The following is a 14,026-nucleotide window of genomic DNA, read 5'->3' on the forward strand; positions in this document are numbered from 1 at the left end:
GCGCTACGCGCTGACGCCGCATTGGCGACTAGCTTCGGAGTCAGGACACTGGCGAGGTGTATGCCTTACGCGTGAGTCACCCCAGGCCCGGCCATCCAGCCGGCTGGCAAGCGCAACAGCCCGGGCTCGGCCTGGGACGCTCGGTGACCATGGAGAAAGGAGAATATTAATAGATATAAAAAAGACACACACCTTCGCACGCTCCATGGCAGTGACACGGCGCGTGGCGCCGCCTGGCGAGCGGGCCCGGGGCGCACGCGGCCCGGCGCCGGCGGCCGGATGCGCACCCTGGCCGGGCGGCAGAGCGGCCGCGCGCACTCTCGCCAGCGGCTGCCGAGAGACCCGCGCGCTCCCCGGCCCTGCAGGGAAGCCCCGCGTGCTCCGGCTGCGTCAGCTGCGCCGGTACGCGCGGCCCAGGTGAGAGCTCCGCCGCCGGGGACGGCTGACGCCTTGCACTTTACTGCGCGCTGTGGACTGCACCGGGACAAGGCATCTTAGCACGCTGCGCTCGCGGCCACTGTCGCGCGACGGTCACTCAAGTGAAGGGTCGAAAGCAGCGCCTGACGGGTTGTCAGATGGTGCCAGACCAGCGCGCTTTGACTTGCGCGTAAATAAGAAAAAAAAAGCGGTACGAGAAAAGTTTTGCCGTGCTCGCACTCGCAGTGTCTGCTTAAATGCCACGAGGAGACTTTCTCCTAACGCGTACTCACTATCAACTGGATGTCGAGAGCCGAAATTTCGAAATCGAGTTTTTCGAGATTTTCTTTCACGCCTCACGCTACCATCTGGTGGGCTTGTGCTTCGTCGCTTTCTTGGTACGTCATTGCCACCACGATGTCAACAATAATGAAAATATAGAGCTAGATTAGCGGCTTTTTGTGCTAATTGTTCGGAGGCATTATGTTCATCACGAATGATTAGTCGGCTTTTCCGTCATCCAGCCGCTGACTCAGCTGCTGAAAGTGTGTAACATACAGGGACCAATGGTACAGATAATGTTCAATGATCGCTGGCGCTCAGTGCTTTTAATAATTCAAATATATTTGTTAGGTACAGCTTAGTGGGAATAACCACTACCTAACAGAAGTATTGCTCTGGCTGTCAACTAGGATGGCAACAAAATTATTTTTTTCTTTGTCATAATGTTGCACGGTTACCTTCAGTTTGGCAACCACCCTTTCTTGGTTGCCTGCCTCCTCGACGTGCCCAGCCTCATCGGCTCAGTGGCTGCGCGGTGTTCTGCTACCGTGCCCAAAGTCACAAGTTTGGTCCCAGCCGCGGCAGAGGCAATGCGGTGCATGTGTAATTCTGCAATACCAGTTCAGTGAGATTTCGGTGAAGGTTAAATGATTCCATGGTAAAAAGAATGCAGCGCGAAAAAAACAAGGACGAACAGAAGTGGACAGGACAGTTCGTCCTTGTTTTTTTCGCGCTGCATTCTTTTACCATGTTCACTGACCAACAAGCCCAAACAGCCGCTTTAGTAAATGATTCCTACCGGTCGAAATTAATCCAGAGCCCATCGATACATTGTGCCTCATAGCCGCTCCATTATCTTCGACACGTAATAAATATTAACATTACTACTTGCCGTGACTCAACGGCAGCGGCTGCCTCGACGTCGTCACTGGCTGCCATTCGCGGCCGCCAGTGAGAAGAAATTGTCTTTTGCAACCTACGTTATATTAGCGTTTGAAGTGAAATCATGCCGCTTGATGACGCCCAGCTTCACGGTCCTTCTATCTCGCGTTTCTTGGCCGGACGTGTGCATGTGCGAGCGTGCCTCTATGTGTGTGTGTGAAGATATATGCGAAGAACCAAGGCTTTCGCACATTCACCAGCAGATTTTGCACTTTTCTTGCGCGTATTGCAGTCCAGGAGCATAACGGTCAGTGCCCTCGCAACGTCACGCCACCATCAGCTGTCCCTGCGCGAGTGGCTCACGAATGAAGCACTCGCGCAGGTATGGCCAACGGGGCGTGAGCATGCCGGCGGCAGCATCACCAAGAACTTGCTGGAAGGGCTGGCGCAAGTCTCATACATGTGCGGCAGTGTTGAAAAAAAAGAAGCAACAAAATAGTTAAGAGCACCATTCAGCGGGTTATCGAAAAGGCGTTCTCGTTTACGATTTAGCTTCTCGAGTTTAACAAGCAGTAGTTCTTCGCTTGAACGCATAATGGCGTCGGCATCTGCCGGCATGAAAACATGGTGACAGTTTAGCGTTTGTCACACGCAACTGAGTTAAGTCGGCTGGGTTTTTTTGTGCCCGTTTGAAACTCAGGTTGCCTCTAAGGCGGCGTTTTATAGATGCACCAGACCTGTCCCTTCAGCTGAACCTGAGTGGCGAACGTCGACTTCGTAAGCATCGAGTGAGGCAGACGCGAAATATTGTGAAATACGTAAAACAATGTGCGCGAGGATGTTGGCAGACATAGAAGCGGCGTTTATTCAGTACTTTTTCTGCTTTAAATTGCTGCGGTATGCCGTTACAAGTGAGCCGCGAAAGCTAACGTGATAGCTCTCAGCGTTTCGGCCTAGTGTGCGGGGTGTACTAATAAAGCAGCGCAAAGATTTATGGAGCCGTCTGCGTCATGAAGATTTATGGAGTGCGAAAATGGAGCCGAAACTTAGGCCCTGTGTCCCATTGGTTATCACTCTTCGCCGTGATTACTCGGCGGTGGTGGCCTCAACCTGGCTGCTGCTAATCGCAGCTGCGAGTGGAAAGAGATACAAAAAAAAAAAATCAATCCTTACGAGCGAGAAAAGACGTCACGATATTTCTTCAGGGTATTGCGGCATAGTAAGGCTACATCACTCATGATTAGACCTGCTCATCGTTAGGCTTACTCACGTTTGCACCAGCTATCAACACTGCATCACGGCACGCTTGATGCGGTAACTGCTCGCTCGGCATAAATGCGTGCGAATCTAAAACAAGAGTGCTACAAGGATCGATATTGGGACCACTATGGTTTTGTGTCTATGAAGATAACATTAGCGAGATGGCTGATTGCACTCAAGTTATCATGTAGTATGCAGATGGTACCAATATATCTTCTCTTAATATAATCTACTAACACAAGAATCTTCTGTAAATAACTATCTTGCGCTCCTTTCAAACTGGTTAAGGAGAAGTATATTATGACTAAATTCCCTCATAACCACATGTCATTTTTTTTGTCCTGCCAACAAAGCAATACATGGCAAACTTAGAGAAAAATTTGGCGCTACTATAAGTAAAGTTTAGGACCTAAAGTTTTTCGGTTTTCACGAAACCTTTAGCTGGTGTGTGCACGTAAAGAACTAGAGCGGGTAACTTTCCCGCACAATTGGATCTCTGTTCAAGATAGCTCAGCTCGCACCTTTGGCTGAAAAACATTTACTTTGACTTTTTTTGCAACAAATGAAACCGTGGTGTAATGGTTCGGAGTAATACTACGCACCATAATGATGCTAAACTAATCACTTTATAAAAGAAAGTTCTGCGCTAGTTTGAATATTTTCACGGAAATGCAGAGGATATAAGAACAGCTCTCCGTTTAAAAAGCACAGTATCCAAAGGGTTGACAAGTTATAATATTTTAAAGTATTATAAGTAATACATTGAAGAAACTTTACAAAAAGAGTGGCCCCGAAAATTCCGGATACCTTTTAAGGCACCGAACAACGAGCACCAAAAATAAGAAGAAATTATGGAAAGCAAACAATGATATATGAAATACCTGCAATCTTAAAAAAGCTCGAAGCAATTTTAGACCTTTAATGTACATCAAATGCATTCAAACTCCATCTTAGAGAGGTATTGTTGTCCTCTGGATTGAGGTACTTTCACAACTGAACACTATGTTTGGTTTTCAAATTTGTTTTTATTTTTTTTCTGAAAAAAAGTATTTGTAACACAGAAAATTCTCTGTGCATCATGTCTTTTGACCCTGGTGCTGAGTTTATGCAAGCACTGTTATACATATATGGCGGAGGTTTTTTTTCACTATTTTTAGTTCCAAATTAAAATTTCTTTTTTAAGTGATACGTTCATTTAATTTTAGGTTAGTGTTATGCAATGTACCGTTCCTTGCTGTATATGCTGTTATATAAGGTTTTAAAGTGAGTCGTTCGTGTAACACTAGGACAGTGGCCGGGCTTTATATCTTGCGCATTTCTGGGAAGCGCAACTTTCCTCACATTCTTAATATGTTTTCATATATCCATGATATGTAGCCGTGCCGCTATGAACTGTCAGGGTCAGAGGTCTCGTCAAGAAATAACGGGCGTTAGCCTCTGTCACTGCGTCAGGTTTTCTATTGCCTGCTGCTGAAACAAAATAAATAAAAATTACAACAAAAACCGACAACTTGCATACAGCTTCGGAAAGGTGCGCACAGAAATGTGGTATTGTTTCTGCTTATGAATTAAGCAAGAGGCAATTCCCGCCTTACCTTTATCACGCGCAACAATCAGAAAGGCAACAAAAAAAATCCAAGACAGAAAGCTTCTACGTACTAACTGTCAGTTTCTTTGAGAAATGTGGCAAAAGAGGCTCTCTTTACTGAACCACGTTGGTTACCTTCGGGTGCGGAATATTTCGCAAGGCAACCGAGTTATACCGTACAAATTTCTGAACTTAGCAAATTTGGAAAAGTGTGGAGAAAAGAGCTTCGAAGCGTGGTGAGGAAAACAGTAATCAAACAGCGGCTCTTCATTAATAAGTGCACAGTAAACGGTAGTACAGCATGAAGTATTATGGAAAATAAAAAAAAAATACAAGTCGCGCTTCTTGTAATCTAGATGCGGCACAAAATTTTACACGAAAATGCGAAAACAGGAGGGTTGTACGAAGAGGCAGAAAGGCGCTGAGGCAAATGTGAGATATGCCAGTGGGCTGGAGAGAAGGAGGAAGATAATGCGGTTTTACGCACCCCTTGATAACAGGTGTGCGCGTCTGCACTGACGTTAAGTGCATTAGATTTGATTTGGTAAAGTTATCGAGCGCAACAGAGTGGCTGGGGTGTTAAGCATCCGGACGCTCTGCTGATCTGATTTCGCGCACTAAAGGAGAAAGTAATGCGCGCACTTCACGAAGAATGAGGTTCACCGCCGACGGGTTCATCCCAGCTTAGTTTTCGTAACCTACGGGCATGAAACGCATTATTTCTGCGAAGGCCCGAGCTCTTGTATAATGAAATTACGGCTACATAAGGCATCTCTAATCGCAGAGAACTTTAGATTGCAGCAGGCAAACGTGGGCAGGGAGGTAGGAGAGGAAGCTTGCGGATTTTTATAAGCCTAATTTGGCGTGTCGGTTTGCTCCTTTTTTAAGGGCTACAGTGAGACGTACTACTGGGGACAAAATTCTCCAGTACGCGCAACAAGCGATTTTGGCTAAAGCCGCCATGTTTGCTAGCGATCACCTGCTATCACTAGCACACATCATTGAACGCGAGTCCGACTTTCACTTCGACAAGTGTGGTCGCCAGCCAGCTGCTATTCACAGAGCTATCAGCTTCGGTTTCCGATGACGCATCCTGGGGACTTTTGTCCCCGATAGTACTACCATGCAGTGCTGATGGTTTCCATCATTTGCGCTTTCATTCTTGTTCTTTGTTGCTTGTAGTTTCTTCCGCTGTGTCAAGGTGTTGATCACTGAAGTACTTATTTGAATTCTGCTATCCCCATTTAGCGCTGGCAGGAGTAACTGCGTTCTACAATGGCAAACGCACATTTGATCTGCGTAAATAAAAGTGTGTTTGCATGAACGACTACCTTTGACAGTGCTCTACCTCCGAAGTTTTGATGGCAAATAAAAAAGAATATATACTTAGAATACTGGAAAGCCCTTTCACATCAAGCGCCGTTATAATTACATACTTGCACAAGGATCTCCGCTGCTTCCCTTATTGACTTTCATTGTGCGCAAGCTTTCGGAAACAAGACAATTTTTTTCGAATGTTTCACGCATAAAATCCACGCAGTCATTTGCCACTGTGTGTGTGTTTGGTCAGGATTAGTTGAAACAAAGTCCAAGTTAAGGAAGAGCTGTTCAGGCGTACCTTCAAAAATGAAAAGACACCTCCGGGACAGTGCGAATGAAAGATAAAAGGAAATTGCTGTGTTCTACCTCTGAAGTCCTGATTGCAAATGAAAGGATAATATATACTTAGAAAACTGAAACATCTTCTCACATTGAGCGCCGTTATAGTTACTTTATTTATTTATTTGTTTATTTATTTTTTCAGATACCTACAGCGCCCTGAAAAGGCATTATTGTAGGGAGAAAACATAAAAAAATGATACAGGTAGCACAATTCAGCAACAAAAATGTAACGCTATGTTCAAAAGATAACGCAAGATACACAACGTATTCAAACAAGAAGAAAATGCTCAAAACAACGTACATACAAGAACTGGATACAAAAAGTACACTTGTGTATACAAAGCACACGAAGAAAATTTCACACTAAGTGAACAAAAATTCGGCAAGAGAACCGTCAAAGCTAGAGGACGGCGCTGACAAAATATGCTCCGGCAAACCAGTCCAATCATGAACTGTTTTTGGGAGAAACGCACATTTGAATATGTTGATTCGACACTTGTATTCACGGACTTTTATTGAGTGATCTATTCTGGCGGATCTCTAGGTAGGATCAAGTATATATGTTTCGTTCCTTATACCCGTTGCACCTGAATAAGTTTTATGGAATAGCTTTAGGCGGATGTATTTCCTTCTTTCTTGCAGAAGGGGCCAGCCCAGATTGATTATTATGTCGGATGAGCTTTGGGTGAAATTATAATTTGAGGAGACAAATCGCGCTGCACGCTTTTGTAAGCGCTCTAATTCGGCAATACATATTTTTGTGGCAGGACCCCACGCGGAGCATCCGTATTCCAATATTGTGCGCACGTTTGGAAAGTAAAGTGTTTCTTTTATTCTAGCAGGTGCTTGCTTGAAATTTCGTTTTAAGAAGTTAAGGACACGGACAGCCTTAGCTGCTATGTAGTCTATATGTTCATTCCAGGAGAACTCATTTTTAAACAAAACACCAAAGTACTTATAACTTTATTCTATCGACAGATTTTCGCCTTCGATAGAATATGGACTATGCAGGACACGACGTTTGTTAGTAAACTGGACAACTTTGCATTTGGTGAAATTCAGTGTCATAATCCACGTTTTGCACCACAGATATACAGAGTCAAGGTCACTTTGTAAATGTACACTATCATGTGAGGCATTAATTTCACGGTAAAGACAACAATCATCAGCATGCAATCTGATACGACACGATACCTGTTCACATATATCATTAATAAATATCAAAAAAAGAAGAGGCCCCAGGACAGATCCCTGGGGGACACCTGAGAGGACTGCTTTATGCGATGAACTCGTTCCGTTAAGCACTACACACTGTTTTCGGTTAGCTAGATAGGCCTCAATCCAACGCAAACGATCAGCGGGAAGATTCAGCGCAGACAGTTTTACGATTAACAATTATGTCTTACAGAGTCAAACGCCTTCTGGAAATACAAAAAAGATACAATCAACCTACTTACCATTATTAATTGATAGAGCTATGCCATGAGAAAACTCAGTTAATTGGGTGTCGCAGGAAAGTCCCTTTCTGAAACCATGCTGTGTTGGACAGAAAAAATTGTTTTCTTAGAGATGAGCCATCAAGTTCGAATAAATAATGTGTTCTAGTGCTTTGCATGAAACACTGGTAAGGGATATTGGTCTATAGTTTCTGGATTTTGTTTTGTCCCCACTTTTGAAAACAGGAACCACATTTGCAGTTTTCCAATCATCTGGTAAGGCACCGAGATGGAATGATTTCTGAAAGAGAGTCATTAGGAATAGGGCAATTGACGCGGCACAGTTTTTTATTATGTAGTTTGAAATTGGATCTGGACCGGGTGCAGAGTTCTCGTTCACTTTTTGCATTAGTGTTGTTATGCCCTGTTCTGAAAAGGATATTTCGTTCATTTGTAGAAAATTCTGCAGAGTTTGTATGTCACTAGCATGGGGATTGGACTGTGTAAGTACACAGATTCGAAATAGCTATTAAATTGTTAAGCTTTTCCTTTCAGGTCTTCGGCATAAGTATTGTCATCTATAATATCCGGAATAGCATTCTTTGCTCCTTGCTTGCTTCTGACGTATACTTCCAGACTTCTTTCGGATTGGTCTTTAATTTTTCACTCAGAACGCCCAGATACGTACTTTCTGCGTTGCGCATTTCTTTTGCTATCTCTTTATTGAGTTCTTTCATCTTGCCACGCAGCTCAGGTTTCGTCGATTTGCAGTACAGACGGTATAAGCGGTGTCTCCTGTTTATCAATGCCCGAACATTCCTGTTAATTCAAGGCTTATCGGGAATGGAAACAGAGACCTCCGCTAGAAAATTGTTGAACAAGGGTGCGCCGGAGCAGATTTCACCACACTCTAGAAACTAGCAAGTCTTTGCGAAAGAAATTAACAAAGGAGGCGCCTATAAGCTCACAGTGAGAAGAGGTACAAGCACGGTGGTTTGTTGATTGTCCTGCTGGTGGCAGTATTGGCTGTAGCGTCCTTCTTGCGGGCGGTCAGCGCTTACTCTGCCAGGCGGGCCAGCTGCCTCGATCAGCGCTCTCAGAGGACATGCCCACTCATCGAAATGATAGGTTTGCAGTGATAGGCGCTTTGTTTCCGGCTGCTCAAAAGGTGACTGTAACTGTTCTTGACAAACGCAACATCGTAAGGTACAACTGAGACGGGACCTAACACGCAATATACGATATTTATTGTATTTCCGAATGCATAGCCTTGGTGTTGCCATCGCAATGATATTGCTTCCAGAGAAACATGTGGCAGTTTTTGCAAGTTACAGCCAGCATCTGGGAAGGAATCAGGGGCCAAATGGTCAGGACTGCTCGCATATCGCGGGCGCTTGACTGTAATATTTGCCGAGGGCACCGGGTGCGATTCAGCCACGGACAGATCCTGCGGACGAAAAGTTTCTGAAATTTCGCCCCTATCTTGGTGACGTAGTCCGCAGGTTCCGCAGCGCTCCCACGTTTCAGTAGGACAGAATATAGGTTCCTATTTCAGCGTTGTTTGCTTCCAGTATATTATTTATTGCTTCTTTGTGATTCACGTATGTTCAGTCATATACGATGAAATTCGGCTCGCAGATGTCGTTGGCAGCGTTTGCTTTGTGTCTCTCTCAGCAGTGTTTCTTCGTTTTCGAGTCATGCACCTATACACCAACGTCGCTTGCACCAACGCACCAACAGGCACCAACGTCACTTCATCTCAACGTCACTTCATCTCAAAGTCACTTCATCATGCACCAACGTCACTTCATCTAGCCGGATAGATTGCTTAAGCAACACAAGTTCGCGTGAGGCTGTCGATAATTAGGGCGCCATGTGAGCGTTTACGATATCGGCACTGTTATCAGGCTGTTGATCGAGCTTTCTCAAGCATTCTGGAAGTCCCAGAGAAAGACAGAGCTGTTTGGATCTTCTCAAGCTTTCTTTTTTCATGTTATTTACCTCTACCGTGTCTACTGGCTTTACGATTCACCCCACAGAAAAAATTTACCGCACGTTAGGAATGTTACTTTGTAATAAAAAAGACGGGAACTAATTACGGATATGAAGCTTTTTCACTCTGAAGCGCGCATCTTCGTGCAACGTGCATTTTGAGCGGTGGTGGCCTCCGACAGCTTAGCAGCAATTACGTGCTCATGGGCGCGAGACAAACAAACAAAAACTTTCTTTCTGCGGAGCGTAATTGGTACAGCCTCATGGCCAGAGCCAGTGCGCACCTGACATATGCGCGCCAGCGAGAGCGGCGGCGGTTTTAGGCCATCACGGCTGCGAAGCAACGCTTGGCGTTACACCGTCTGCTGCGCCTCTCAGCACTTCGCGGCGCTCCAGCCACCTGCGTCCCGGCCACTTCGCTGCTCGCGTTATGTTTGCGCGTGCTATCGCGCCGCAGTGGCCGGTCGAGGTGTTCGCTGCCGTCTGCGCTTTGACGCCGGGTCGATTGTTGCTGGCGGCTCGCTCTCGGCCGGTGGTGGTGGTGGCTCGCGCTGTCCGCGTTTTGCACCGATCTCAGCGAATGATGCCCCTGGCCAGATTCAGGAAGCCGTTCGTTCGCTCGTTCTCACAAGCGAAGCCACTTAGTGATTGTCCACAGCTCCAGTCTTGTTGGCTGTTGCGATGGGCTAGCGCGACAGCATCGGTCGGTCGCGAGCTTCGTCTCTGCTTTGTAACGCGTATGTGTAGCCTAAAGTAGACTGCAACCCTTTTATGACCAGTGGTCCTAATTGGAATCACCGGCTTTAGATGTCAATAGGCTTCGCCAGAAGAAACAATTTCTGCTGGTTTCGCGAAACATTGAATATTTAATCACTTATCGGCGTATGCTAGCTACCTTTCAGTCAACAGACAAAGGCTGTTATCCACAAAATGGGTACAAAAATACATACGCTCTGCTGCCGCTATTGCCGGTTCACACTGACTCGTTTTCATTGTGTACGGGGAAGAAAAGCATTAAAATTTCCCCTAAACACACACAGGAAATTATTAGAAGAGAAAGAAATTATTTTGCAGAAAAATATCTTAGAGCACTGGGGGTTATCAGGAAAACAAATGACTCCAAATGAGTCACTGGAAGCTAGAGGTCCTATCGCAAAATAAGAAGCACGATTGTGTTTTACTGTATGATTAAAACATTTATTGAGCTCTAAATTTAGAAGCCCTCTCCGGTGACTCGAGGTGGGGTCCTCGTTTTATGGCCCTAGTAGCCTTTGCCGTCATGTGGACCCTGCAGTGATCTCGTTCCGATGTTCATCCGCCCAGCTGCACAGCGCAGCTTCCCACTGCTCCGGTGTAGGTGTGTGGTTAATCGACGATGCCGTGGTTTCTTGGCATGCCCATGTGGCGTCGTATAGTGTGGGATTTGCCTCGCAGTGCGGGAATATTTCTGCAAGTTGCAGCGTGTTTCTTGCTGAGCAGTCCCTGGTCCGGATATGTGTTCGTTTGTAGTTTTCGCCTGGCTACCGGCTGCTCCCTGCATAGGCTTTCGTGTGGAAGCGGGTATTTAGGACCTCAAGATGTTGCAGTACGGCACCATATGCTCCGGTTAGTGTTTCCGGCTCCTCCTCGTTCGACGCTGCTCGGTTGCCTTATCCTCTGGCGATAGCGTCTGCAGCGAGGTTGTCTTTGACGGTATCCTGTCCTGGCGTCCCGATGACGGCATATCTAACTCGTTTCTTCGCGTTTGCTCTGAGGATGCGGGCAGCGGTCTTTACTATGCGTCCGCTGCTACATCGTCTTCATGCATCTTGCAAGTCTGTGAGAGTTTGCACAGGTCTGCCACAATGGGAGTCGTGGGTAATGGCCAGAGCTATAGCCACTTCCTCCGCTCTCAGGACGTTATCGCGGCGTGCGTCGATGGGCAGCATATTTCTAGCAGGTTATCGTCCACAAAGTTTGCTGCGGTGCCGTGTCTTTCGCTGCGCGCGGCCGAATTCCTGTACATGGCGTTCTCGTTTTGATGCGAAAGCATTATGTGGCCCATCGGCAATAAAAACCGGCGTTGTTGACCGCAAAAGTGGTCGTGAAAATTCCCAGATGACGTCACCGTGCATGAAAGAAGGTGCGGGGAATAGAACCCAAGACTTTCGGATTGCGAGGCGAGCACACAACTCGTGGGTCACAAAATCACGTTGACTCTTGTGGAACAAAGGTGAACCTTGTATATGCATTGCTTTATGACTGTATATTAATGAATAGGTGTGACACTATAGGAAAAGAAAAAGTGAAAAATAAAAAGGGAATAAAAGTAAAGGCAATGCTTTCGCATTCAAGGCACTCAAGTAGTCGTAGGTGCCCTCGGTAATTTTTCGGAACACTTTCACATTAAAGCTTCCTCCACGGCCTTATCTCATAGTATCATATTTTTTTCTCTCTTTCTGGGAAAAGGAATGTTCCAACTCCGTGGTACATTCCGCGCACGCGATTTTTTGAGGAAAGGCAGGAAGGGTCAAGAGTAGCTCGCACCATGTGTCGACGTGTCAGACGTCGATGTCGATTCAGCTGACGACGAAGAAGCAGTCATTGCACGAGCGCGAAGAAAAAGCGCAGAGCGAGAAAGTTATGAACCCGCTTGCGATCTGGGCTGTGACATCGAGGTGGGGAACTGCGACGACGGCGAAGAACCGAAAGGTATACGCGCCGAAAGTTGAAAGCCATCCTAAAATCTATTGTCACAGAATAAACACTTGTGAGGGCGCAGAAGCACGAACATCAGGAAACGAAACAATTACCAAAAAATGCGAATCTCCGTCGAAAGAAGTACTTTCACCATACACACCCTTGACTAAGTTGTGCGACGACTCAGTCTATGAGAACATTGCTTTGCAAACTTTTTCTCTTCGCAAAACGCTGGAGATTGTGAGTTCCGATTGGAAATTGTCAAGGCCTTCCTTAAGGCACGGCTAACCTGCCATTTGCACGCCGCCTCAAAAAAAGGACCAGCGTTTGCCTTCAACCAACACCCTCTAGCTCAATTCAAGGTTTGCTCTTGCATGAGACCGCGCATTGGCTCGTAACCAATGGCAAAAACAGAGGTTCAGGCTGTGTGCCATGCCATACTCACGTATTCTTGGCAAAAACTGTAGAACACACCTCTACCTCAACAAAGACAACCGCGGTTTCAAAGCTCTAGACACGCTACTTTCACTGAATGCGGACCTTTTATATGCTAGGAACGGTCCTGAAATGAAATGCACATGCTGCCATCAAAGGCCTATTTCGCAAGTAAACTCCGCTGCGTTAATACGGTTTTTGTAAGCGGATCCCAGGGGCTCTGCTACAGCACTGTTCTTTAAAAAACGGTGATCACGGAGTCCTTTCTGGTGTATACATCGGGAGTTCAAGTAGGGAGGCGGGAATTTTTTTATTGCAATTCTCTCAGCCTTGAGTGCGTCTTTTGCAGCCGGAAAAATACCAACACACCCAAAAAAGAGCCACACTAAAAACAAAAACAGGGTGGAGTTTTCTTCAGTGTCCGTTTGAGCTTGAAAATTCCACAACAGCGCATCCTCTCCATAGACGGTACGGTTGCGAAAAAACTTGGTAACGATTCGCTGGACGTCACAAGAGTCCCCCCCCAAAAAAAGAGACGTCAGCATCAAAGGGGCCAGCAGACACAGACGACCACTCCTGGTCGTCCCTTTGTCAAAGTCTGTCGCTTTTTATGCTATCCCGTGATGACCGGCGAACACCAACTAGCTCGATGACCAACTGTCCTGAAGCGGTTCGCCGACAACGCGTTGAAGCGAACAGTTGAAGATGGGCGTTCACTTGTACCTGAAGTCAGTTTAGATGAGCCAAGATTATGCAAGAGTCGACGATGGATGCAGATTTGCTATTGCTTCGTTTAACTACCACCCTCCTTTAGCAAAAAAAATATTCCTAGAAAGATTGTAATGATTCTTAAGGTCGCAAGCAAACCGCCAAAAGCGGGTGAAATAGCTACTGTGGCGTCAATACAGCCACTGCCGCGCCGTTAACGTAACGTTCGCAAGGATGTCTTTCACAGGAATACTAGCTGGCAGCGTCATTCTGGCTGTGAATGCTGGGCGATAAAAATGGGTGAAATCTGCGAAAAAAAAAGTAAGATGCTCTTTCAGTTGCACATGAGGCGCAGCGCGCAACTGTATTGCGAGCGGCTACTTGCCTAACTGACTGAGCAAACAAAGGGGACCTTGCCTAAAGAAAACGACGCACCTTCAGCGTTCAGTATGGCGGCTTATAAAGTGACGAGAAAAGACTCATATAACTATTTACAGAATGGTTCCCCGCGTTGGTTTAGCTTTCTCTTCAATTGCCCATGCGTTTGTGCTGCTTTTCTGTTAGAGGGGCACAAGCAGTGTACGGGCCTGTAACCCACCGGAGCTATAAAATCTGCGTCAGGGTAGTTGCAAAGACATTTCAGTTTTCGCGCACTTGAACGAAACGACGCTGGTGGACGGAAGAG

At 46.2% G+C, this 14,026-nt stretch overlaps 1 protein-coding gene across 1 annotated transcript in view; it reads left to right on the plus strand.

Moving 5' to 3' along the window:
* Positions 1 to 265: 265 nt before the first annotated feature.
* The window catches only part of LOC144114347 (uncharacterized), a 333,452-nt gene continuing 319,691 nt past the window's right edge, over positions 266 to 14,026 (plus strand). Inside the window, exon 1 of the mRNA XM_077648004.1 lies at positions 266 to 417. The gene's annotated coding sequence lies outside the window, so the exon portion shown is untranslated. The remainder of the gene's footprint in view (positions 418 to 14,026) is intronic.

Source organism: Amblyomma americanum, chromosome 1, assembly GCF_052857255.1.
Source record: "Amblyomma americanum isolate KBUSLIRL-KWMA chromosome 1, ASM5285725v1, whole genome shotgun sequence".
Taxonomy (NCBI): Eukaryota; Metazoa; Arthropoda; class Arachnida; order Ixodida; family Ixodidae; genus Amblyomma; species Amblyomma americanum.